The sequence below is a fragment of the Onychomys torridus genome, chromosome 7 (assembly GCF_903995425.1).
Source record: "Onychomys torridus chromosome 7, mOncTor1.1, whole genome shotgun sequence".
In the NCBI taxonomy this organism is placed as follows: Eukaryota; Metazoa; Chordata; class Mammalia; order Rodentia; family Cricetidae; genus Onychomys; species Onychomys torridus.
The window spans coordinates 78,750,369-78,774,307 of NC_050449.1; the positions used below are offsets into that span (position 1 = coordinate 78,750,369).

General features: G+C 37.9%; 1 pseudogene; it reads left to right on the top strand.

Moving 5' to 3' along the window:
- The first annotated feature begins 15,882 nt into the window (after positions 1-15,882).
- LOC118587699 lies at positions 15,883-16,736 on the top strand (annotated as a pseudogene).
- Positions 16,737-23,939: the final 7,203 nt, after the last annotated feature.

Here is a 23,939-nt window from a genome sequence, read left to right on the forward strand (position 1 = left end):
AAAATAAAGCTAGTAGAAAATGAAATACGGTTGTACATAAACCAGTCTGACTGCCAAGTGTGGCCCAAACAGCTTTTTGTTTGCAAATGTTAAGCTCTGAAGCATGTAGGTGTTGGCTTTTATGAACAAGTCCTCAATTTTGAGAAAACCCTTTACCCATTATGCTTCTTAAAATATTAACACCCAGATATCATTCCAGAAAATTCTTAGACTCTTTTCTAACCTGAACAGTAAGAGGTCAGCTATCCCACTCTGATGGGACCCCCAATGAAGCTAACCAGAGAGATCAGAAAAATCCATGGCCAGGGATATTAACAGTAACTAACTCTTCCCCCATGAACTAGAGACTAGCTTTACAAACTTAAAATTAAGTTTTCAAGTAATCCTATAATCAGTCACAAAAAAATAGAGGAGAAAAGGTAGTAGGAAAAATCAAATTTTAAACAATTGATCTGCAAAAACTTTTTCTAAAAAAATATTGCATAGTAAAGGGGTTTAGAAGTCTGAGTGGAAAGGGTAAGTGTGAAACATGGGTGGATTATTTGAGCAAAGCAGTTTAATGCTGTTCACTCTTGTTCAGAGTGTGAGTAGAAATAGCTTCCTTTACACTTTGATGCTATTCATAGGCATAGTAGCTACTTTATGAAACGTTATTTGGCAATATGCTTCATGATTGTGATACAAGGTGACTATCTTAAACTCCATATAGTCTTTGTTGACTTAAAGTCATTTTTTTTCATTTCCAGAGAAATTTCATCAAAAACACAATAGCTTTCTTTGTATACTGTCTAGGAGAAATGAGTGAAGGCCAGGAAATTTTTATTTATCCCAAAGGATGTATTTTTCTTTTCCAGAAGTGATATTTAAAGTTTCACGAAGTAGACAGACACCCCAAAGTCTTTTAGAGAATTGGAGAGCTTGTCAACACAATTAAAAATAAATACTGGGGCATTGTCAATAAGCACCATGAAGAGAAAAATGAAAAATGTCTTCTAGAGAATTGGAGAGCTTGTTAATGCAATTAAACATAAATACTAACGCATTGTCAATAAGCACCACAAAGAGGAAACGGCAAAATGCATTTCTTGACATGTTTTACCTCATTTATTAATTTTATTAAATGCATTTCAGAGGAGATTTTGAAGAAACTGTAGACTGATAATATTATGTAATCCTGATTAAGTGTGGTCAGGGTTTAGAGTTATCTCTAACTTACCTTATTCACAGGATGTTATCTCTGACTTTCATACCATTTGACCTTTGTGCACACAGTTTCCCAGCTAGCCAGACATGAGCTCATAAATCAAAAAGTGTCATGAGACAAAGGACAGTGCATTTGGACTTTTTTGTTCTTTGCCATGCCAGGTTTGAATCCAGGACCTTGCACATGATAGGCAACTGTCCTATCACTAAGTTATGTACCCAGACTGATCATTTACTTCTGATCAAGCGTTTGGAGGCCAGTTATTGATTTTTCCATATGCTGTTACCCTGCATGCCAACTTGTTAATTCTAGGTATCTAATTTAGTGACATACTCCCTATCATGCTTGAGCTTTGGGAGCAGACAAAGCTGAATCTGAACCCCAGTTCCACTGTGTGCCAAGCAAGTATATATACCAAAGTCACTTGCTCAAACATTTAAGACTTAGTGTTTTTGTTTAAGAAGCTTTTTGTCACATGGAGCACTCCCAAGCAAGCTATCACAGAGTTCCAGGAAGGCTTCAATGAGTTGATCTCCACAGAGCTAGGTACAGGGCCTGATACACAAGACCTCCCATTATGATCAACATTATTAATGAAACACCCTGCAGAAAGTCTCCTGTCGAGGGGTTCACCGCTTCCAAAGGTGGCCTCTGTCTCATGCCCACACTTTCTCAGAAGATGCCACTTATCCAAACAGCATGACTACACCAACTCTCTCCAATATCTTTCCCGATAAAGCCTTCCTGGAGAATGTTTTCAAACTCACTTCTTATCAGATAATTCATTGACTCTATGATAATAAATTATCCTTTATCTCTTTGTTATATAACTATATTTTCCTGAATTTTACATCATGTCATTGTTTGATGGTTTATGATGTCACAGCTTTATATATCTTAAATCAGAAAGCAAATTTTAAGGCTAAAGATTGTCTTAGTTAGGGCTTTTCTTGCTGCAACAAAACACCATGACCAAAACAGCTTGGGGAAGAAATTATTTGTCTTACACTTCTTACACCACTGTTTGACACTGAAAGAAGTCAGGATAGAAACTCAAAGAGGGCTAGAGGCAGGAGCTCTGGCAGAATCCATGGAGGAGTGATGCTTTCTGGCTTGCTCCTCATGGCTTGCTCAGCCTGCTTTCTTATAGAATCTAGGACCACAAGCCCAGGAGTATCACTACCCACAATGGGCTGGGCCCTTCCATTAATTACTAATTAAGAAAATGCCCTACAGGCTTGCCTACAGCCAGATCTTATGGAGGCATTTTCTTAATTGAGGTTCCCTCCTCTAAGATGATCTCAGTTTGTATTAACTTGATATAAAACTATCCAGCATGAAGACTTACATCTTTCCTATAATCCATATTTAGCAGACTAATTTGTCTTTATATGTCCTATATTATAATAATTTGATTTTTTTTAAGTCTACCAAAAACATAAGGAAAGGGAGATAGAGGGAAGAAGAGAGAGAATCACATATATGTGTTTCTATAAAACTTAGGCCCATAGCTTTGAACTACACTGCCTGATTTGAGACATGAGAACACATAACCCACAGTATCTTGGTGCCAATCCCACTATCTTGCAATAGCCATCGTGTGTGTGTTTTCCTCAGAACTACGGGCAATAATGCTGCACTGGTTGTTTGAAACATGACATCTTTGTGACAATTTATACCTTGGGAATTGTCAAACACTACAAAATAGGCCTCTATCCCTCCCCCTTCCATTCTTTTTTCTATTTTTCCCCTTATCTTTTTAGGATAATCATATATGCACTGTCCAGCACCCCATGAATACAGACTTAAAACTACCCAAATGGTGCATTTTATTGACATTCATTCATTCATTGTATAGAGCACAGAATTATATGTTCATTCAAGTGAATCAAGTACTTTGACCATATTCACATGACCAATCTTCCCCTTTCTCCACCTTGATTTTCCTTCTCCAGAAAGTTTCATTTCTACTTTCATATCTTATATATCATATATACACACATATACACAGACACATAAACACCTATACATACATACACACATACATACATACATACATACATACATACATATAAACATACATACAAAAATACACACATTCCTGAAATCTAGGGTCCATATATGGGAGAAAGTGTAATATTTGATATTTGTCCCATGTCTTATTTTGCTTAATATTATGATGTTCACTTATATCCATTTATTGCTTAATTTTAAATCTAACATTTTGGAAGGTAAAATTATGATAAAGACAATATAGTCCAAAAGTTAAACAATTGCCCAAGTGTAAGTATTGTCTTATGATAGGATGTGGTAGACAGAGATGGCAACAGCTATTTTGTTATTCCGTTTTGTTGGCAAGGGTCTCTTTTTGTGATTGGCTTCATAGTAGAAGGTCCAACTTCTAAAATATTCCATCAGTCAACAATGTAATCCTTGTAAAACTTGTATTCATTCTTAAGTTATGAGCTAATCTCTTTTGTTAAGCACCTCCAGTTTAAGACACAGCTCCAGTCCCAGAGTGATGACACCCTGCATCAAAGAATGTCAATGTAGAAAATAAAGAAGACAAAGGGTAGGTTGTTAGGAAAACCTTGACTTTCATGGGACACAATTTGTTTTCCACAGAAAAGTTCTTCTGAATCAAAAATATAATATAGCTCTGAAGAGGAAAACAACACAACACAACAAAATCACACCCTGAAAGAAAAAGCCCAGCGATCCACCAAACACTCAGGATGAGACTATTATCTGTGAATAGAGAACTCGATGTCCTGTCCCAGGAATACCAGACAGCTCTTGCCATGGAGCCCACTGCTGCAAACCACCTTAACCAGAAGTCCAAAGAGTTGATTTCTAGTACACCTGACAGCCTTAGAGGTATTGGTCCTCTGCAATGAGCCAAACTTGATCTTGTTTCTTCCCATTTGAAACCTCCAGGATTTGGGCCTTGGGGAGTTCTATGTGCTACTTCCCAGGCCCACATGTCTTAGGCTCTCTTCTTTAAACTGAAGAAAGACTACCTCTCCACTGAATCCTGCTCTGATAAAGTGGAGACAAACAGGTATTAAGACACAGTAGTGGGGCTGGAGAGATACCTCAGAGGTTAAGAGCACTGGCTGCTTTTCCAGAGGGCCTGAGTTCAATTCTCAGCACCCACATGGTGGCTCACAATCATCTGTAATGAGATCTGGCGCCCTCTTCTGGTGGGCATGGACAAATGCAGCCAGAACACTGTATATACAATAAATAAATAAATCTTAAAAAAAAAAAAAAAAAAGACACAGTAGTATTTTGATGAGATGTCTTACCTGAATGTTAGCAAATAAATTAAAGGTGTTTTGGGACAAGAAATATGCATCTCTGAAATAGGTTTTGTTATAACAACAAACATTCTAAGCATTCATCTTCCATGGGGTCAGGAGGACCCACCCGCTCACATTCTAAATGAGGAGCATAATCTACTACAGGATATCTAAATAGAGACCCAAGATTACGGTGCTTTCTAAGGCAAAGTAGTGAGGGAAAACATCCCAACTAAAAAGGCACTTTACTCTGTAAACAGTAATTTTCAATTGACATTTGACTTCAGATAAGTTGAAACATCTGAGTCCGAATCCCACACCAAATTAAAACACATATATAAACCACCCCCTTGGGGCTCTGATCCTTTCAGAGGGAAGTGCTAGCACAAGTGTTCCTTGAAATGAGCCATGAGGCCATGTTTGAAACACTTCCGTTGTTCACTGCTACACTGAAGCTGACCAGTGCAGATCTTTAATAACCCCATTTCTGTTTCCTGTTTACCTGCAAGTTCCTGCCCTGAATACGATTGGTATCCCTTAGTACGGCTTGTCTTTCCATGATCTTGCTTCCTGGACCCAAAGCTCTGGCTATTTCCTACATATCTGTTGGCCTCAACTTGGATCTTTTTCTGTGACACCTTTATTGACTCTGAGTCACAGTTGGATGGCCCCCAGTCTCTCTAAGCCATGAGGCATTTTTCTCATGTAATACTTAAAACAGTATATTTTTTTAAAAAAAGATTTCTTTGTCTCAAGGCAAGGACTCTGTTCACTTAATTCAGGCTGAATGCTCAGCACACTGCCTGCATAGTCAGTTGCCAATGACCCCTTGCTTACTAATTGAATAGATTAAGCTCCTATACTATTGTTTCATTATTTTTTTATTTATTGAGTCATTTGCTTGTTATTATTGCAATTAGTAATACTACTCTGTGTGTGTGTGTGTGTGTGTGTGTGTGTGTGTGTGTGTGTTTCACTGTGGCACTTCCATATATGTGTATAACCTGATTTGTTCACATGCAGAGTTCTCAACCTTCTACCCTAATGTTACCTCTCTTCCTGTACCATGACTTCTTGCTTTTCCTATTAATCTTTCTCTACTTGCAGATAAGCTTTAATTCCAATTTCTATGTATAAAAGCAATCATGTAGTGATTGGTAATTTCCTTTGAGATAAAACATCTTATCTTGGAGAGAAGCTCCTTAAAAACCAGGTTGTTCCCAGGGAGGTGAAATATTCTTTCCTGTAGGGAAGCTCATTGAACTCAGGAAGAAAACAACTCAAAGGTTTAAGGAAGTCCCCCAAACTGAGCAGATTCACTAGATCTGTCCTTCAAGCATATATAAACAGCAAGGCTTGCTCAGAGACACTCTCAGCCTCCTGAGATGCACAGAATACTCTCATGCAAACCAAACCACCTGGAAGAGGCTCAGACCAGCCAAACTGGCTGGCAGAGACACTCTCTAACTTGTTGAGCTACTTACAGGTTGTGCAGTGCATTCTAGTTTCCAATTTTCATGCTCTGTCACCCATGTTGAGGTGTGCTTTGATGACACAGTGGTCTTTGGCTTCTTTCTGCTCCTGTAAGTAACCCCCAGTAAAATGTATTGGTTTACCATGTTGGACTTCAGTAGTGTCCTTAACTTTGTTCAGTAGTTTCCTTTACATTTGTTTGCATCTCCCCAGGAATAGCGGCACACCATACCATGCAATAACTGTGACTCTATGTCTGGTTTATTCTGTTTAATATGGTAAATTCTGTTCATTCATTTTCTGCAGATAATGTGACCTTTTTTCTATGACTGAATAATAGTCTATTTTTTATAGATGCTATATATATTTTCATTATTGCTTCCTTTGTTAACAGGTACTTTGGCTTATTCAATAAGTTGGCTATTTTGAATAGCGGTACAATAAACATGGATATGGAGATTCAAATATGTACACTGACTTAATTTCCTTCAGATATATGCCCAGGTGTGGTATCATATGCTGAATTTGATTGTGGTTCTGTGTTGAACTTTGGAGAAACATCTGGACTGCTTTCTCCAGTTCCTGGGCTTATTTATGCTTACATACTATACTCCCTTTGTCCACATCTGCACCATGTTTGTTACTTTGGAGTTTGGTGTCATTTGTTAATAGTTTCCAAGCTCACTAAGTATCTGTGAAAATCTCAGTATAATTTTTGACTTGCATTTGCCTGATGACTAAGAATGTGGAGCATTTTTATATATTTACTCATCACTTCTATTTCTTTTAAGAATCATGTGTTCAAGTCATTTGTTTATTCATTTGGTTACTTGTCTTCTGTTATATATACTCTAGGTATTGATCATCTGTTAGAGAGTTGACAACGTTATTCTTCCACTCTGTAGGTGATCTCCTTAGCTTTGTTGATTTATTACTTTTCCTGTGCAAAAAATCATAGTAGAATGGTTACTGGGGGTGGTATGGCCTTTAAAGGGATATTAAAACACTTGCTACTTCTCTTGTCTGTCTTCATCCCAGCCGTGAAGTAAACAGTTTGTTCTTCCATATGTTCCCTCCCATGATATATTAGGCCTAAAGCAGTTGAGATCTCTTACCACTAACCTCCAAAACTGCATCAAATTAAATATTTTCTCTTCATGGGTAGATTATGTCAGGTAATTATTAACCTAACAGAAAAGTAACACAACTCCCAACTACATAAAAGTATTCCCTGACCTGCACATCCAAATGTAATTGGGTTTTCATTTTCCTCGGGAGAGTGACAAAAAAATAGAAGGCCTTTGTGAACCTCCTCACCAAGACAACTTAGGGAAAAAATAAGGGATTATTTGGTTCAATACCTAACTCAGAAATAAATGGTTTCAAGGACAGCTTAATCACATGCTCTATGACCAATATTAAAACAATTTTCTTTAAAAATAGCTCTCCCTCTAAATATGCATCACTTAATAGAATTACTACTTCTATATATTATAGGAAAAGTCTAATACCTGATGTAAATGGTTAAGAGAAGCAGATTTTGTAAATCTATAAACTCATGTCAGTCACATTAGAGTGGACTTAATGGGGCCATCCTCCATTCCTTGTGCCTATCTCTATGCTTTCAGTGAGACAATATCCATTATATATACGTTGGTCAAGAAAATGCCTTTGATCTGACTAAATACTGTGTGACAAATTATGTTGCTATAAAAGTACATCTTAATTTGTTTTTAATAAAGAAAAACAACCAAAATTATAGGGATTTAGTCACTACTGAACCTGAGTCCTCACCAAAAGGAGATGTTTGTTTGCATGTTGCCTTCTCTATTAAATACGGCCTTCCTTCACTTCTATAGCTCCTTTTTTGATCCTGACTTCTATAAACTTCATTTTCTCAGTCTAAAATTGTCAATCAGCAGCCAACATGTAACATCAGAGGTGTCCCAATGTAGCTCTGACTTAACAGAAACAGTCCTCTATGTGGGGCGACAGAGGTATTACAACTGAAAGCTCATAAGGATAGGCTCTTAGAAAGTAGTGTTTCCACCTAAATACCAAGAGGGAGAGAAAGGAAGAATTTAATTACTAGGCTTTTTAAAAATTTTTATTTATTTATGTATTTATTTATTTATTTTGAGACAGGGTTTAGCTTTGGCTGTCCTGGAACTTGCTCTGTAGACTAGGCTGACCTCAAATTAATAGAAATCTACCTGTCTCTGCCTCCCAAGTGCTGGGATTAAAGATGTGTGCCACCATTACCCCACTTTTAGACATTTTCAGTAGATATCAAAAGAAAAATTCCAAGTAAAATAGGGTGAATGGTTATCTTAGTCTTTCCTGGTGACTGTAACACCTTACTCCTACAATGAATAGTTCTCAAAAAGCAGACTTTCATTTCTAAAAAAGAAGCTGGGCTATCCAATATCAAAGCACCTATAGATTCATGAGAAGAATCTATGAGACCCATTTCCTCTTGTGTCTTTACATGATATACAGGACTAAAAAGGCTTAAAGGCCTCCCTTATACAATGCCTGACTAACTCCATTCACAAAGGCAAAGCACTTATGGTCTGATTATCTGCCAAAGGCCCCAGCTTATGATTTCCAGCGCCTTAAAGCCTAGGCTTTAACATATTGGTTAAGCACAGGATTTAAGATCATAAAGTCATAACAATGTTTCTGACTTTCCACCTTGTATTAGTAGGGATTCTTTAGAGCAGCAGAATCAATGGAATGAATATACATATGTGTCAGGAAGCTAGACTCGAATGGAGACTTAAAAATGATGGATAAGAATAAGGCATGGCCCTAGACCATGGAGAAATGGGGAGAGAAGAAAAGTAGCTAAAAGATGGCCTTGAAAACAAGAATTTATGCTACCACAGTCTCTGTGACTTCATTGTGTACATTGGCTTTGCTATGACTAGAAGGCCTGTTTCTTTGTACACAGGTCTTTACTAAATGGGGTCCTGGAGCTGAAAGAAGTGAATGTGCCCCATCTCTAACCCAGAAACTATCTCCAATTGATAGTCATTTGCAAATGAAAAATAATTTTCTCCAACGAGGTCTTACTGGGAAAACAAAGTACTCTTACGGGCAGGCCCCATACCCAATGTAAGATGATCAACAGAAAACAAACTCAACAGGATCGCTGAGGGTTCTTTGTCTCATGATGTTTTGTCAGGGAATTTTTTTTTAACCTTACAGATCCTTTGCTTATATATTATGGCTTCCAGTGTTGTGTTTTCATGCGATTCCTGTGTGTGCAAATGTGTATGTCTCAGCATCTATATGTGTTTCTCATGCTTTTCCTTTGGCCTTTTTATTCTATTTGTTTTATCCTGTAAAGATTTGTTTGTTTTTGTTTTATCTTTTTTTTTCTTTTATTATTCCTCAGATGCCTGTTTGTTTTCTAATGAGAGACAGAAAGGGTGTAGATCCTGATGGGAGGGGAGGTGGAAAGAAACTGGAAGGAGCTGGGGGAGGGAAAACTTAATCACAATATATGATATGAAAGAATCTATTTTTCAATAAAAAAAATATACATCAGAAAGAATAACAAATGATCAGCAGAACTCAAGATATTTAATCGGTAATAAAAACTATTGACTTAGAAAATAAAGTCATCTCTTTAGTTTACAGTTCTTTGATCACTCATAAGATGGAAGAACATGAACATAGAGCCTACATACAATTTCCTCTCTTGTAGTTATACATAAATTTGTATGCTTTCTGTCATGAATTTTAGAAGCATGTAAGAACATTATCTTCTTCAAAACTAAATCTTCTACTCAGAACTACCCATTAGCATATTTTGCATGTGTAGTCTTTCTATTCTTCAGTGGTGTAGCTATAGATATGCTGCCCTTGCTCACTAACCTCCCACCCAGGTAGAGCAAGTAACTCCTATTAGAGTCTGTGAGCCACACACAAAAAGCAGACAGGAAGAAGGGAAACTTCTCGAGAAAGGTTCTAGACAGAAAGAGTGAGAAGAGGGAAGGGAATAGACGAGTGAATTTGACTAAATGTATTGTATACATGAATGATACTGTAATTAAAACAAACAAATAAACCTATGAAATAAAAAAAAAAGTTTCAGATGTGAATAAGTTTTGAAGCTGAGCCTCGGTCAGTACTGGGCAAACTGGATATTGAGCCACTGGGTATTTGTCTAATTGTTACTGAAGATACTGGGACAGGCTGTAGTTAGTCTCTAGATAGATTCCCAAATACCAGATTTGTCAAGGGTTGGAAGTAGACACTGGTAATTATCTGGACCTTTCTCTAATCTGGTGATATCCACCACAATTGCCTGCCTGGCCTCAAGGCTTTACTTTCTACAAAAATTAACACCTTCTGTTTATATAAATCTTAGCTAAGCATTGGCCCTTTACAATGAAGACCGATTTTCCTAAGTTTCAGGAGACTTTTTTTTTTTTTTTTTTTTTTTTTTGCAGTCAAATGGAGGCATACAAAACAAAGGAAAATGTTTAAGCTTGTTATAACTTGTATCCCATATGTTGGAAGCTGCATTGAAACCAGAAACTTCAGGATACATAGTACAATAGAGAGAATTCTTGAATGAATACACTTAGGACAACAGTGTATCCCACTTCTTAACTTTTTCTCTCAGCTGTTTTTTAACAGTATCAATGTCTTGTTATCTCTAACAGATTCCCAGAGTCTCTTAGTAAATCTCATATCAGTTGATCTTCACAACTCCAAGTTTCAATCATATTTCAAAGTCATTGTGATTTTTTTTACTCTTGTATGCCATGTACATTTAATGGGTCATGTATCACATATCAATTTTTTTTTTTTTTTGGTTTTTCAAGACAGGGTTTCTCTGTGTAGTTTTGTGCCTTTCCTGGAACTTGCTTTGTAGACCAGGCTTGCCTCGAACTCACAGAGATCCACCTGGCTCTGCCTCCCAAGTGCTGGGATTAAAGGTGTGCACCACCACCACCCGGCCTCACATATCAATTTAAGCTCATATATTTTGTTTTGATTTAAAATTTTTTCTGGCATTATCACCCAATAATAATAATAATAATAATAATAATAATAATAATAGTGAATAAGTCATATCAAAAGCCTCTTTGGGCTGTTTATCCATTCTAGTGATGTCTATTGAAACTCAATATAAATAGTCAGGAGTTGCAGGCTTTATCAAACCATATCACTGATTCAGAGAGAAATCCTCATAGCAAGTGCTTATTTTGTTTTCTTAGAAATAGTTTTGTAAGTAATTTAGAACAACATAAAGTCAAAGTGGAGATAAATATCCAAGCCTCTTAACTTGGATTCTATGCTGTCTGTGCTCTGTGCTCTGACAGATGGATAGAAGGGTGCTCTGACTTCTACCACTGAATACTGAGAGAGAAGAATAACATTGCACATGGCTCTAAAAACAAGCACTCCCTCCAAGGCTCAGTCTTGGTGTGGCTTTCCATTTGAAGTGAAATCAATACAGTTCTTTGTTCTTTAAGACCATATCACAACTGCAGTAGCCCATCTCTGTTCTATATGAGACAAACACCAGATGCCATCATTATTTCACAATGATGGCTGAATCAAGAAAAAAGCCATTTGTAAAATTTAGAACATCAGAGCTCTAAGGGTACAGAAGCCAGTTCCTGCAGGCCTTCTGCTAATGCAGACTCATAGCTCTGCAGCTGGTCAGGCTGTCTTCCTGTCTTCACATACCTCTGCCCAGACAAATTAGCTTCCCATACTATCAAGGACTTTGTGTTCTTTGCATCTGTTCATATAAGGCTTTTACTTCTGTCAGAGACTTCTATTCCCTACATAATCTACCAAATGGGATTATTGCTTTCATAATTTTATATATATATATATATATATATATATATATATATATATATATATAAAATATACATATATTCTGAGCCCTAATAGAAATAGAACATTCATTTATACCTCTTATATTCTGGTTATTAAAACATGTAAGCCCCTGTGCCAGCCCAAAGTAAACATCTGTGTATGAAAACAGGATCATTCGTTTCCATGACAAAAAGTGTCTAGCTCAAGACTGACATACAGCTTTAAAAAAACAAAGCTATGTATTTCCTAATTTTCTTGTCCCAATGATACTCATTAAATGATTATGTGGGTCCCTTGACCTCTGGTGACAATCCAAAAATGAAGTCCACTTGTTTTAATCTTTAAAGTGAAGCCTCAAATCTACCCAGTTCTCACGATCTTTCTCCTTCGGGGTGTCAGAATTCCCTTCACATGCAGATCACACCTGCTTTGTCTCTGTAATGTTTTCCTCTTCTTCGTAAAATAAACTTAAGCAACTCTGCCACAATTCTTTTCACCTTAGTCACTAAATGGGGAATTCTTATTTTCTGTATTATTCCATGTCATTTCTTCTCTGTCTTGATCACAAATACTGAGACCCTGTATATATCACTGTATACGTTATTCTTCCTTGTTGTGCATCAGCACCTGGACCATTTCCTGGCACATGGAAAGCACTAAAATACTTTCGCCAAGTAAAATTTGGATATTGATATATGCTAGATGGTGGAAATTCCAAGTGAAGTTGAAGTCCACATCCTTTGGCAATGTCTCTGTGTCCAATGGCACCATTTTAGTAGCTTAAACAGAACAATGGTGCAACACTTTGTTTTTATTTTAATTATGTATATGTGTGGAAGGGATTCACATGAGTGCAGATACCCCAAATGCTAGAATAAGGTGTTGCATTCCCTGAAGCTGGAGTTACATGTAGTTGTGGGCTGTCCAATCTGAGTGTTGGGAATCACACTCCAGTCCTCTACAAAAGTAGTATATGCTCATAACCTCTGAGCCATCTCTCCATTCATAGAAATTACTGTGTAATGAGTCAAGAAGTACAGATCAGGATGATGAGACAGTATTAGAGACAGACAGTGGTGGTTTTCTTTTTGCATTCAGTATAAGAGTATTTAAAGTCATTCAATTAAAATAGTTGAAAACTTAAAATGATTAGAATAGCAGATTTCATTTTGTTTATTTTAATATAATAAAAATAACATTATAAGAGATATTAATCTTCAGATGCTGCAGAAGGTGTGTAAGAACTAGCAGTTGGGTTTGGAGAGATTCTGGGCTGGGAGCTTTTTTTTTTTTTTTGAGCTGAGGACTGAACCCAGGGCCTTGTGCTTGCTAGGCAAGCACTCTACCACTGAGCTAAATCCAACCCAATTTTTAAACACTCTATAGAAGAGGCATCAAACAGAAAGAAAGGACAGAAGAAAGCACAAGTACTAAGGAAAGGGCACAAGAGTGCGCACACAGTCAGCCAGGACAAGTCTGAGGAGGGCAAGACAGACGGGTTGAACTGTGCACTCACTTACCAGCCTACATGCCCTGTATTTGGTTATGCCGTAGCCATAGCATCACCAAAAATAGCCCCTGTTCTAGTACCACCAATTTCAGAAAGAGAATTTTATCAAAGAACTAAAGATAGAGTTGTAATGGTGGTAACAAAAACCAACATGACCTCTTTATGAGAAGTCTGAATCCAAAACTCAACACCCAGAAGCTGGCACAGGAAGAGCTGGAATTTCATTCCCCAAGCATCCCAACTAAGCCTGGAGGGATTCTTGGTTCTTCCTTGGCTTAAGGTATTTCAAAACTTATTTTTTTTAATTGTATTACATTTTCTTCTCCATAGTATGTTCCAAAACTGGTTTTTAAGCCAAAGATCAACACTTAAATTTGAATAGTTAGGGATTGAAAAGATGGCTCAGTAGTTAAGAACACTTACTGCTCTTGCAGAGGAACCAGGTTTGGTTCCCAACACCCACATGGCAAATTACAACAACTTATAACTCCGGTTCCAGGGCATCCAACCCTCTTCTGGCCTCTGTAGGCTTCTTGTATATATATATATGGTGCACATAAACTCACACAGGCACATACACATAAATATACTAAAAAGTATTTTTGAATTTTCATAATTAATTGTGTATCTATTAAAACTTAGGCAATGAAACTTAACTGTTGTTGCCTATTGTCTGCCATAGGAAGCTGAGCACAATGTAGACATGATATACTGAAACTGTGATTCAGCACGGCCATGTCAACACCAAAAATTATGAAATGGAGTATCTGACACCCAAAGCTATGGAGTAGCTATGCAGACTAGGACTTCCTTTGTCTACCTATGTGCACTAGCATGGCTATGTGTCTGTGCTAACACCCTCCCATGGATGAACTTATTTAGACAAGGTCTCATATACCAGGGGTTCTGAATAAATGAAGTAATGAGTCATCAAAAATAGATTTTAAACAAACAAACAAACAAACAAAGCCTTTTAAAGCTAGGATAGTGGCTCAGTTGATAAAGTACTTGTCGCCAAGCATGAGGATTCAAGCTGAGATCCCCAGTACCTACATAAAAGCCAGACACACTGGGAAGAAAAACCAGGTAGATCCTTAAGGCTTACTGACAAACTGACCAGTCGTCTTGCTAGTTGGTGATAGCCATGTTCAGTGAATGTCTTGAACAGTAAGGTATAAAGCAATATTGGAAGACACCAGCATCAACTTCTGACCCCTACATGCATTTATACATACACAAGAACATTCACGCACGCAAGACAGAGAGAAAGAGTGGGGGGGGGGATTGAAAACAAAAATGCTTCATTTATTTCATTGCAAGGCTAAAACACCATCTGAGGTCACCTGTAAGCCTTGGAGTGAAGTAAAAGCATTTCTTCTGAACAAAGATCGATTTCAGAGTTTACCGTTTATTTCCTTTCACATTCATTTCACTCTGCCCGTCCTGCTACTTTTTTCTCTCCACCATTATAATCTGCATGGGAGCCTCATTTAGTTAAACATTCTCCACCCAGTTTCTTAGGAGGGCAGAGGTTGCTTCTGTCTTTGGGGTTTGCTTTTCCCATAAGTATGTTGTTAAAAACTATATTCTTCTCTCATATCAAAACCCAGTCCATTTTTTTTTTCTAATTTTAGTTTCCCTCTGTGAAGAGCAACCTGCAATCAAAATTTTGGCATATAACATATTACAGGGCTTTTCATTTTATGAATGTGGCTGCTAAGCTTGGGCATATAATATGGAAAGTTCCAAACATTTTCATAGCAACATCCTTTTCTTCTTTGTCCTCCTTTTTCCCATCACAGAGTAAGTCCATTTCTATTCCTGTATGTACCAGTTCCTGTGTGTTCCCTAGGATGTCTTATGCTTCATGGGAGGAGATTCAGTTTAGTATACTACTTCATTCAAAACACGTTTGCGGACAGGCAGCTGTGAACCTGGCACTAGACTATTGCTTGGCGATATAGCAAAAGATATATACATTATTCATTTCCCGCTCCTTGACAGGTGAGTTGAACTAAAAACCACCACTAAAGAATGCTTCATCTTGAAGGTGATGGGGGATTTTAGTTATGTCACTAAAGAGGATAACTTCTCATTATTCCCTTTTGAGTCTCTAACAGAGAAAAACTGCAAGAGTAATTGTTGCAAATCTGGCAGCCAATAAGTAGGAGCAATCTCCACCCAAGCCATACTGAAGGGAAGGGAAGAGCCGCAAAAGAAATGGACTATACCCCTCATCGTCTGTGTCTTACCTGGCCCTGCTTTATGAGTATCTTTGTCTTCATGGGATCGACTAAACTCAGAATGCAAAAGTGGCTAGAGGTGAACTCAGTCATTCAAAATTTCCATAAAATTATCAACTAAAGTACGTCATTTGTGTCTTTATACAGTGACCCGTGAAAAGGTGTATCGTAGGTGGTATATTGACAGAGGTCAAGAGACCATGTAAGTGGTTAACTCCCTGGCCAATTATTAACACAAAAGGTAATCTATTAGGAAGAAAACTTAAAATCTTAACAGGTGTTTCTTCTTTGGGAAAACATCAAATGGCAGGCAATGCCGGTGCAGCAGGGGGGCTCAGAGAACCCAGGGGCCCAGGATTAGTAGGCTGGGGAGGATTCGATCTTAGGGGCTTTGGTCGAGGTCGAGGGCATGGCAGTGGTCGAGGCCAAGGGGCTCGTGGAGGTAAAGCTGAAAACAGTGAGTGGATCCCAGTCACCAAGCTGGAGTGCCTGGCTAAGGATATGAAGATCAAGTTCCTGAGATCTACCTGTTCTCCCTTCCCATTAAGGAATCCAAGAAATCATTGACTTTTTCCTGGGCGCATCCCTAAAGGATGAAGTTCTAAAGATCATGCCAATGCAGAAGCAGACTCAGGCTGGCCAGTGGACCAGGTTCAAGGCTTTTGTCGCTATTGGGGACTACAGTGGTCATGTTGGTCTTGGTATTAAGTGCTCCAAGGGAGTAGCCATTGCCATCCGAGGGGCCATCATCTTGGCCAAGATGTCCATTGTCCCTGTGCAGAGAGGCTACTCAGGGAACAAGCTTGGCAAGCCCCACACTGTTCCATGCAAAGTGACAGGCCACTGTGGCTCTGTGTTGGTACTGTGCCCCCAGAGGCACTGGCGTCGTCTCTGCTCCTGTGCCTAAGAAGTTACTGATGAAGGCCGGTATTGATGACTGCTACACATCAGCCAGGGGCTGCACTGCCACCCTGGGCAACTTTGCCAAGGCCACCTTTGATGCCATCTCCAAGACTTACAGTTATCTGACCCCGGACCTCTGGAAAGAGACTGTATTCACCAAATCTCCTTATCAGGAATTCACTGACCATCTTGTGAAAACCCACATCAAAGTGTTTGTTCAGAGGACCAAGGCTCCAGCTGTGGCCACCACATAAGTGTTTTTATATAAGAAAAATAAAGTGAATTAAATCTGTTTTTTTTATCTTAACAGGCATCTTGAATTGTATTTGTACTCCTAGTTTTGTTAATTTAATCAAACTCTTTCCTCCTTGGATTTCTAAGTTCTTCATGCACAGCAAATGTTTGCATTATACACAAAAGTTGTTGGCATTCTAAAACAGACCCTATGTTGAGTGTGGTCTGTTGTAAAATCAATAAAATATCTAAGAAGGATGGGATGCATGGATGGTACAGCTGTGCTTTCAAAGACAGATAATGCAAGGAATGTGTTCCACAGATTTAAAAGACAAAAACAAGATTGGCAGGAATTTCAGAGCAGATCTGCAATGTCAAAAGAAGGTTGGGTAGGGTTGGGAAGCATTATGGGGAGTGGGAGGCTAAGAACTGAGAGCTATCATCCTCAGCTTTAACTCAAGTACTCAGAATGCAGAGCCTGGAGTAGGCAGACACTTTATCAATCCCCACTGCATGAGAGGCTAATACACAAGGAAGATTGCTATGAGCTGGAGACCAATCTGAGATACAGAGTAAAACGATGTCTCAAAAATATATAGTAAAATAAAAATTGCATGTATATATATATATATATATATATATATATATATATATATATATATATATATATATCCAGACACTCTTAAGCAGTTCTGCTGTTTTATTTTCTGTTCTGATGAAAAAACAGTGTGTTGTTTTCACAAACTAAATTTAAAATATAACTTTTCACACAGTAAATCTTAATTTATGTGACATGTGTGCTGCTTTCAATGTTAGCTCCTTCTTTTATGCAGCAATTGAGGGAAATGTATTTTTCTTCCTTGTTTTCCCTAGACTGCACTGTATAGAATATTCTAGACTAAAGGTATATACTGGCTAGTATTGTGTCAACTTGACACAAGCTAGAGTCATTGGAGAGAAAGGCGTCTTATTTGAGGAAATGCTTCCATAAGATCAAACTGCAAGTCGTTTTCACAATTAGTGATCAATTGTGGGTGGTGCCATCCCTGGGCTGATGGTCCTCAATTCTATAAGAAAGTAGGCTGAGCAAGCCAGGGGAAGCAAGCCAGTAAGCAGTACTCTTCCATAGCCTCTGCTTCAGCTCCTGCCTCTACATTCCTGCCCTGCCTGAGTTCCTGTCCTGACTTACTTTTCTGGCAGTGCAGAAGCGTAAGCTGAATAAACCCTTTCCTCCCCAACTTGCTTTTTCGTCATGGCATGTTGTTGCAGCAATAGAAATCCTGACTAAGACAAGGTAGATCTACATGAAATGCCATATCAACTAAGTTGTTTTCTTGGAGCACCAACAAGAAATAAATGGATGGATGAAGATAAATTGATGAGTATATAGAGCACTTTGATGGGAGAGCTGCCACATTGTTTTGTTGTTGTTGTTGTTGTTGTTGTTGTTGTTGTCCTAGTCCTGACATCACTTCTAAATAAGATGCTATCATAGCCCTCATTTTAGAAGCACATAGTGGTTAATTATGGCTTAATGTGGCAGTCTGAAACAAAATGGCCCCTAAAGGGAGTGGCACTATTAGGAGGTATGGCTTTGTTGGTATAGGTGTGGCCTTGTTAGAGGAAGGGTGTCACTGTTGGGGTAGGCTTTGAGGTCTCATTTGCTCAAGCTTCACTCAGTGTGACACTCACTTCACTTCCTGTTGCCTGCAAGTCAAGATGTAAAACACTTGGCTACTTCTCCAGCACCATGTCTGCCTGCACACCAACATTTCACACCATGATGACCATGAACTAAACTTCTGAAAATGTAAGCCACCCCAATTAAATGTTTTTCCTCTGTAAGAGCTGACATGGTCATGGTGTTTCTTCACAGCAATAGAAACCCTGACTAAGACACCAAAGATCACATAACTAGCAAACAACATAATAGGGATTCAAATAAGTAAATAAATTGCAGCACTTATTTCTAAGCACAGGGATATATTGCCTCCTCCTGAATGTTACACAGTGTTATCTGTGTCCCATCCTCCATGTTTGTGCTCAATGGCATGCGTGTTATACATTAAGCTAGAGTACATATGTTGCAACCACTCATTAGAAAGTTAAATATGCTCAAATACCTTTCAAGGAATTCTACTCAGATAATAAGAATGTTAAAAAATATCTCATAGGAAAAATAAAGATGTATTATGGGTTAATAAGCAAAATTTTGTGACTTATAAGGGCAAATATAGAGACTTTCAGAATAACATGTTATGGTCATCATTTTTGCTTAGCGCCTCTTTATTCAAGGCTTATTTGTTTGGTAGACTCAAAGATATATTTTTGAGATATTGTTTCAGGCAGGAGAGTCTGCAGTGTTTCAAAAGGTGTACATTGTGGTCAAGGTTACATTAGATTAGTTTTCCATAGATAAGAGAATACAAGGAGGAAATCTGGCTTCACAGGTAGCATAGACACTGATCCTTCTCAGAACAGAGGGAGGTTGCTGAGCCTGTGGACCCTCCAAGTGACTATTTTTCTGAGGACAGTGTACGTGGGTCTGGAACCTGAGAGAGAACTCTTGAACAAAGCCTTATATTTCTTGTACTACAAGAGTTCAGAATGGTGTTTCCATAGAACAGTGCTTGGTAGAGCTTAGGAACCCCCAAACTTTTTATTTAATGAGTGACATGAAAAAGAACAAAACTAACAGTGTGATGAAGAGAGGATATTCTGTATTATAGTATGTATATAAAAAATTCATAAATACATCATGTGAAAAATCCACAGAGCTTGCTTAAAGGACAAAGGGACTTATTAAGAAAGGAAAATTCACAAGACAGAACAGAGGAATTGTCTCGGGGTCCTGGAAAATGTGAGGCATGGTCCCACACTCAGGTTCTTCTGCACCTAAGACTGACCCAGCATCCAAGTCCCACAAGGGATCGAAGAGAACTGGGTACTTGTATCTCAGGTCTTAAGGATACCCAAGAGGCCATGCCCCAGGAGCATGTACTTCAAGCTCATGGTCAGGTAGATTAGTTAGCTGCTATGTCTCTAGGGCTGTGTTTCAGGGTCATAGAACAGCTATCCACTACATCTCCCCTTTTTGTCTAAATAAGAAAGTTCTAAGCTAATATAAAACTAAATATAATAGGAATGATTATCAACTATTGTCCAGGAGAGGGGAAAGATAATAACCTAAACAAAAATAGAAATACAACCAGCAAGAACAACATCAACAAGAGACACATACTAAAATCCAGAAATGTCCAGAACACAGGTAAATGGCATGTTATAGAGGTTACTCCAATAGCTGTCCTATTCTAAAAAAACTAATATCTGAAATGTTCTTACTTAAGATATGAGATATTATAACTGTAACTATCTAATCTTTAACCTAATCAAAGGCCTGAGAAGGAACATAACAATACCTGAGAAAACAGGAGATGCAAGCAATTTCAGAAAAATTGTGAAAATAAACAGAGACAGCTGGCAGCCTGGAAAGGTACATAAAGTCTCTCAACACCATTGAGGCATTCATTCTGGCTACAGGCCTTGAATATCTGACAGACCATTTACAGAAGCAGGGATTTTGAAAGACTGTCTTACCCTGTCATGGCAAGGTTCAGTAGTCACTTTTCCTTGTGTTCTGCTCATCCAGAGAGGACAGTGTTCAAACGGTCAGCAGTTAAGGCAAGGGCAGTTCGTTGCCCAGCAGGCCATTTTGTGTCAAGAAGAAGACAAACTTCCAAATGGTGTGTCTTAGAAGCTCAACATTCTTTCAGGAGTAGATCTGTGCTGCCAGGAGCAATTGTGTCTCATGTCAACAGACTTCTAAGTTATCAAAACATTTAAATGCCATATTCTCTAGGTCTATGAAGTGTTCGAAGATTACCTATCCATTTGACATGTTTCTGCAAACCTGGAAAACTTAACTAACATAACTAGAGATACGACAAGCATGGGTGACTATTAATCTGTAAGTCTTAATCTACCTAAATAACCTAAGGACTACAGCTACATTAACAAGGTAAACAGTTTATAAACAGATGTACAGTATAAGATCAATGACCTCAAAATTGGGACAATGCATGAAATATCTTAAACAGAGGTAGAAATATGTGGTTGGTATATTGTGCACCCCAATAAACTTATCTGGGTGTCAGAGAACAGAACTGAACAGAACCGACACTACATTAAACATAGGTCCAGGCAGTGATGGCACACACCTTTAATCCTAGCCCTCAGGAGGCAAAGATCCATCTGGATCTCTGTGAGTTCAAAGCCACACTGGAAACAGCCAGGCATGGTGACACACACCTTTAATTCTAGGAAGTGATGGCAGGAAGCAGAAAGTTATATAAGGCATGAGGACCAGGAACTAGAGCCTTTTTAAGCTTTTAGCTTTTAGCAGCAGTTCAGCTAAGATTCATTCGGATGAGGACTCAAAGTCTGAAGAAACAAGATCAGCTGAGGAATTGGCGAGGTGAGGTTGGATGTGGCTTGTTCTGTTTCTCTGATCTTTCAGCATTCACCCCAATACCTGGCTCTGGGTTTGTTTTTATTAATAAGACCTTTTAATAATTCATGCTACAGAAATTTATAGTGAAATAACAATATACTAAATATGTATCAGTATACAAAATTTCCTAAATAGAGGTAGAACACACATACAGCATGGCAAATATAATTTTACATTTATATCAATATATAAACTATTTCAAATAGGAGTAGAACATGTACAATATGACAATTATAGTTTTTAATTTGTATCAATATACAAATTATCTTAAATAAGAATGTAAAACTGTTTACATTTCTATCAATATATGAGAATCCATATGAGTGCAAATTATCTAAGGCTGATAGTTTTCTAAACTAGTTTACTAATAGATACAATAATCTACTTTAATACCCTGTACCTATCTATTCCCTTTTTTTCTCTTTTCCAAACAAGAATCCTGAGTCTAAATTTTATTGTTCTACCCCCAACCCTATAACAACTTATGCATAAACCCTGAGAAAATGAAAACTTTTAGGAGAGGGAGCATCATTTTCTTAAAATTGCCTCCTGCTATGTATGGGGGTGACAATATCTCTATGGGATCCTGTAAGAAAGCTAAATGGTTAAGTCTCAATAGGACTTAGCTGTAATGTTTGTAGCTAGTCTCATAGTAATGGGTAAAGTTATCTGAGGTCCTGGCTAGAAGTGTAATATGATGGATCATCTCATCTTGGAACTGTCCTGGAGAGTTTGCAGTCCAAAGCTGATCATTGAGTCATGTTCTTAGGTACAGTGGCATCATTCTGAACTGGGTAGAGTCATTGCTGTGAGCCCCAATCTTTCTGGTGAAAATTTCAGAGACAGCTATTGGAAAGACTTATTTTTCACTGTGGAAAACTTGAACATTATTAATACCAAAATGGAAAGTTGGATTTAGGATGATTTGAGGAAGGATTCCCAGAAATCAAGGATAAGCATGAAAAGAAATAGAATCTTGACAACAATGGTCCCTGGATTATTGGTTTTCTTCTATCCCAAACCAGTTGGCTTTTCTGAGGCAGAATCTCATAATTTTTCTTTTAGCAATTTGCTTGTGTCTAGAGAAGGAGAGAGCCACATTCCAACTCCAAAGCCAGCTTGATTTGTAATTGAGTTGGGCCCATTGATGTTAGGCAGTAAGATATTACCCTGTAGAGTATATTGGTACCAATAGGTCCTTCCTTTCTTCTGTAGACAACTGGGTATCCAAGACCTTATGATTTCTTGAAGATGGGTATTTCTACTATCCTATAAAGACAAAAAACATAACCCTGCCCCAACCCTTGATAGATGAGTTTTTCTAAGGTCATAGAACAAATATCCTCTAAAAATACTTTATATTTTATAGCAGTCATAGTAGACAGACAAATAGACAGACAGACAGACAAATAGACAGACAGACAGATAGATGGACAGATAGAGATACTTTCCAAAAAGTGACTTCTGCTAAGACCAGGAAATTTCCATGTCGTCCTACAGCATTAAAGAAGAAAGCTTTGTATTTAAACAAAGAATATATATTTCTATGATGTATGATTGCTAAAGGTAAATGTTTACATAGGGCTTTAAGTAAGTCTTCTGCCAAAGCATAAGTATTTTTTCCTTGCTGTTCTCTAATAGAAATTGTTTTGGCTGTTATAGCCACACTTTTGACAAAGTGATATATGCACACACAATGGGCATATATATGCTTCTGAGTTCTCCAGCTGTGTCTTCAGAGGTCATTAAGAATTTGGGGGAAATTTTGTTGCTGTAAGACTTAGTTCTAACTTTATGACTCACTATTTGGGAATCAATTTTCTCAAACCAGTGTCCATTTAGTTTAACTGACCATAACTTTGAAATAAACTCACATATGCCCATAGAAACTACTTTAAAAACTATTATTGACTTTGGTTTTTCAATGAATTCTGCTTTAATGTTCAAAGTGGATTTTACAGTGTTTGCTTCCTTTAAAGGTGTTTTTATTATGGCAATAAAATTTTATTTTGCACTAAACTTATCATAAAAGAAGTCAGTATGATATGACTGCACACTGGTACTGTTAAATCTTACAGGCTTTTGTTTGCCTTCTATAACAGTTGTCAAGTAGATATGTGCATGTAGAGAACATGAACCAGCCTATCAGGTTTCCCCCTCAGAGCCACCAAATTAATTCTGGCAATGTTCAAGGCTTCACTCTCTTGACTCACCCTCTAACTATCCTCTTATTCTTAGTGTTTTAACTAAAGTTCTTTGTTCCTCAGACCCCCTAGCCTTTCCTCCAAACACATTCAATGTTCTTTCTTTTACTAACTCTTCCCTCTAGCCCTGGTCACTGCCTCTTCTAGAAGCTCAGGTAGGGAACATGGCTTTCAATGCCTTTGGTGTCTCAGAATAAGAAAGTAGAGTTCAGGCTCTCTTTCCTAGTGTTTTAGGTCAGCCTTATCACTCCTATATTTTTGGGATACCTTTGTTCTTCTGTAGGCTCACATGCTTAGCTCTTACACAGTCTGTGGTCCCTTGTACCAACAGTATCTTTGGATTCCAAGGACAATTCTCCTGCATTAGCATGTATTTCTCAATACATGTTTCTCATGCCAACTGAGTTCCCTAGCTCCTTGATGATTCTTTTTTTCCTTATCCCTACCTTCCTCTTTCCACTTCCCTCCATATCTATGTGCGAATCCATAGTTTATTGCATCATTATTTT